Source organism: Sapajus apella, unplaced genomic scaffold (assembly GCF_009761245.1).
Source record: "Sapajus apella isolate SASKATOON/1434 unplaced genomic scaffold, GSC_monkey_1.0 scaffold34, whole genome shotgun sequence".
NCBI lineage: Eukaryota > Metazoa > Chordata > Mammalia > Primates > Cebidae > Sapajus > Sapajus apella.
In genome coordinates, this window is record NW_022436974.1 from 5,234,143 (window position 1) to 5,239,145 (window position 5,003).

Below are 5,003 nucleotides of genomic sequence, written 5' to 3' on the forward strand. Positions count from 1 at the left end.
TCTGTCATAAAAAGCATTTAATTTTTGAAATAAAATCATTTTTATTAAATTCACCTTCACATCATGATTAGTGTTCTAATTCAATTTTCTGAGTAAGAATTCAGGGAATATTCATGATATGAACTGAATTGAGTAAGGAAGATACTCAACGCCAATCAGCTGGGAGAATGGTGATTAACAAGGTTAAGGACAAGAGAAGGAGATAGGGATTTGGGGAAAAGTTGGAGATTTCTGTGTAGAGCATATTAAGTATAGAAGTAATATGGAGATATCCAATAGACTTGGAGAAATTCAGCTTGTGTGTCTCCAGAAAGAGGACAAAACTAGAGGCCAATATAAAAAGGAAGAAATGGGCAGATGCCTGGAGCCTGAAGTAAAATTTTTCTGACACTCATGTGTGCTGACAGGAAGACTGTAGAAACTCCAATGTCACCAGAATAATCACCCAAGTCATTCTGAATCTCTTTCCTGTCATTTTTCCTACACATATTATTTTTTGTTTGTTTATTGCCAGAGTTTGTTCATTTATTTTTAGTTGACCCAAAATGACTGTATATATTTATAGAATACAGAATATTTCAATACATGTATACAATGTATAATGATCAAATCAGGATAATTAGCATATTCATCACCTCAAACATTTAACATTTCTTTGTGTTGGAAACATTCAAAATTCTGTCTTCTAGGTTTTTGAACATATACAACAAATTATCATTAACTATATTCACCCTACAGTGCCATCAAATACTAGAATTTATTTCTTCTATCTAGCTGTAATTTTGTATCCACTAACCAACCTCTCTTTATCCTTCATTCCCTGTTCCTCTTCCCAATCTTTAACAACCACAATTCTGTTCCCTACTTCTATGAGCTCAATTAATTTTTTAGCATCCACATATGAATGAGAATATACAGTATTTATTTTCTGTGCCTAACTTAGTTCATTTAACATAATGTCCTCCAGGCATATCCACGTTGCCACAGATAGTAGGATTTCATCTTTTTAATGCCTGAACAGTATATATATATATATATATATATATATATATATATACACACACACACACACACACACACACACACACACACACACATCATATACACCATGGAATACTGTGGTATTCTAATTCACATTCTCACCGACAGTGTACAAAAGTACCTTGAATAATGTTATTTTGCTCACTGTCGCTTCATTATAACATTGATGGAGGGGGGGAAAATAAGTTGATTCCTGGTTGGGCCATTCTCTCTTTGGGGTTTGCACATCCTCCCCAAATATGGTAAAAAAGTTTCATTATACATCATTTTGCTTAAAGTCGCAGTTTCCAGGAACTAATGGACACCACTAAGTCAAGACTCACTATATAAGAGTTTCATTTTCTCTGCATCCTAACCAGTATTTGATACTTTTTGTCTTTTTGATAATAACCAAAAAGACAATTAACTGGGGTAACATGATACCTCATTGCGGTTTTGATAGGCATTTCCCTGATAATCCTACCAATATTCTTTACCCACTTTCCTACCAACATGTGTCAAACCCAACTCTTTTTTTTCATACATGTGGAGAGTCTTTCCAAGCCAACAACAATAGTGTCAACTGATCTTGAAGAAGCAAACGTATAAATTACATGAACACAAAGGATATTAGAAAGAAGTTCTAAAAATCTTGAAATATACCAAAATAGACATATAACACATTTTTCTACAAAAAGCAGTAAATTTTGAATGTTAATGGCTTAAAGAATATCTACGTAGGTAAGGCTTTTCCTTTCTATGTATTTGTCTAATGATGTGCTAACTAGAGGAATAGCTACATTGATAGATTAAGTATTTCCTTTCAGCTTCTTAAACTACTAGACTGGCAATTTTTATACAGTTTTCAGATGTCTGGAGGTTGTAGATTTTAATTTATACAATATTCATATGTCTGAATGTTTTCAGGATTTTAGGCTGAGAGGGAAATAGCATTTGTTACATTACTGCACTTGACAGACTGTTGCCCATTCAAATTGTTCCCACCACTGTACTTTTAGGTTTCTGTCTCTAATGAAGCAATACAAGTTGGCTTCACCATGAATTAGCAAAGGTGCCATTAACAATAGTGTTCAATTAATGCTAACATTTTCAATTTGTCTCATACCTCAAATTTTAATGGTTCCCTCTTAAATATTAATAACAGTAGGTACCATTGTAATAGCTGCTATAGAAACTCAAAGGGAGTTATTAGCTATTATTAGTTTAAATTGTAACACTAAAGAAACTCAGGGGTTCGAATTAAAGCCCTCCACTATAAAAGAAAATCTAAAACTAAGAAAAGAACTGCAATGAATGGAACTGGGGTAAGAAGAAGGAAAGTGACATTTTCTAAATATTTTCTATTTTAACTTTTCTATTTAAAGAGAGACACAAGAACCCACACTTATTTCAAGCCTCAGAAATGTTCAACTATTCATATGGAACAACAACAACAAAAAAATAGTCCCTAGATGTAATTAGACACCTGGTGGATCAGTCCTTCAGAGGGAAACTAAGAATATGTAATGTTTTCTCTTTGATACTCTTACAGAAAAAAGCTCTGTGAAAAATATAGCCACGTCTTATCTGGGATCTGGAAAGAAGAGATACAAGATATACTGTAGGCATTTTCAAAGACTCTTGATTAACATTCTAAATTTTCTTTTAAAAAAATTATCTATGGCTTTTAAAATTTTATTTTTGCAAGCCCATTACCCTGGAAAACTGATTATCCTGCATTCTCCCAATTACGATAGAGAGGGGAACTGGATGGGAATATCTGGTGGTATAGCATTCAAAGCTTACAAAGGCCTCAAGAAAAGTTGAGAAGTTGATTGCTATCTCCACCCAAATAAAAATAACCTAAAAGACACCAAAACATTAAGAAAAATGTCCTGTGACATAATTCCCACACTGTCCTCTAATCTGATGAAGGCACTGTCTTAATCTCCACTCTACCTTTGCTTAAGATGTTTCTTCCACACTGAGACCTTCTAAGGCCCTTTTGTCTCCCCAGTCCACAGGTATCATCCAGAACCAAATTCATGTGATCTTTCTCTGGAAACTACTAATCCAACCATTCTAACCCCAAATGGACTGTCTTCCTCTTTTTTGGCACTGATATCTTTTGGAAAACTTGGCTTGTATCTCTCTTCTATTGTTTAAATTGTCCCCTAGCTGGAACAAAATTACTCTGAGAACAAATAAATGTGTCAGTGTCATGTCATACCTCTGATAACAGTAATAAAGGAATCTGTAGCTACCTAAACCAGCTACACATTGATCTGCAAGTCTTGGCTTCTCACTTACCAGCTACATGATTTTGGGCAAACATACAAAAGTTATTTGCTTCAGTGTCTTTCTTATAAGGACTAAGTAGGCTTTTAAATGTACAGTACTTAGCACATGCCTAGCACACAATAAGAACTTAATAAAGGTTAGAGGGTATATAATTAACTCAGCAAAGAAAAGGGTAGATGTACCAATTTGTAGAACTCTAGGGGGCATCATTCATATTGAACTCAATGTGAATAGCACCACGGAGCTCTACCTTTATATTGTGAATTGCATAGATACCTCATATTCACTATCTTCTTTTCTTTTGTTTGACTCTGTGCTAATCTTTAAGAATACAATAATAAAAAAGACCCAATTTCTGTGCTCTTCTGTAAATTACCATCTATTATAAAAAGGAATCTCACTTTACAACTGTAAAAATTATAGTCATTAGGTTACCCCAATATTTAGTGTAGGAGTTGAGTTCTTTATCCTGATGACATTTTATGATATTTCTTTGCTGTCAACTACCAAGTTCAAAGTTTTGATAGTATGTGTCAGACAGACATGATCTGTCAGCATGTGTTATTCCCCCCTACTGATTAATCTCTAAAGATAAAATGAACATTTAAAGCCATGGGATTCTCCAAGTCCAAGAGTGAACAAGGCTCCAAAAAGTTAAAACAGTCTTCAATGTGTTTCAAAACCCTTTCTCTCAGCTGTGCTGTACAAGTTGTGAAACAAGCCTCTTTTTAGCTAACATTTGAGAATTCATCTCTCTTAGTGGCTCTTTTTTTTACTTTCTATTTTCTTTGCCCTATGCATCTCCTTCTTACTGGTCCTTCATATCCAAATAATAACTTTCTTCGGACTGAGATGAGCAATTCCAGTATGTTAACCAATAACAGATTACTGGTAGAGGCTTCTCTTATGTGAGCATAGATAGTCACATCAGACACAAATCGATCCTTGCATGTCACCATTTGGTGAAAACTGGTAACTTTGATTCCATTCTTTTAAAACTATGCCCTAGATTGCAGATGTATGAAAACGTCAATAATTTTGTCCCCTGAATATTTAGTAGAGATATTATGTATCTATTATACTTAATGCTTAGAATTTACTAAGGCAAATAAGTAGATAGGAAAATATCAATAACATGCTTGTGTAGCAGACTAGTTATAAATGCATCTGAATCTATATCAGAACAATATTCAAGAGGGACCCCTGGGAGTCTGTGAAATCAAAGTAAGGCATTACCCCATGCCCACATCACCACATCTTGTTTTAGCGGAAGTCAAATGTGAGTTCTGTAATTCTATGTCATCCTGGAGAGATCTTCTTTTCTGCTCCCCTTCAATACCCTGGCCTGGCATTCATAACATTGTTTTGAGATGATTAACATCAATTATATCATGCCTTTGTCCCTATTTTCATGAGTCACTTTAAAACCAAAAAACAACAACAAAAACTCTCTCTCTCCCAAAGCAGACCTTATCACCACATTCTAATCCAATCATGGGTTATTATAGGATCTTCTTTTAAAACCTATCTCCCATCACTTTCTACTTCCAAAAACCCCCTCACTGTATCCAATGAAACCCATTACCATTCATCAGAAAAAAAAAAAAAATCCTGTATATGTTTAACCTCTTCTGTAAATAATTCCTGTGCTTTCTTGCTTTTATGGAAACCAGTTTTTCGTA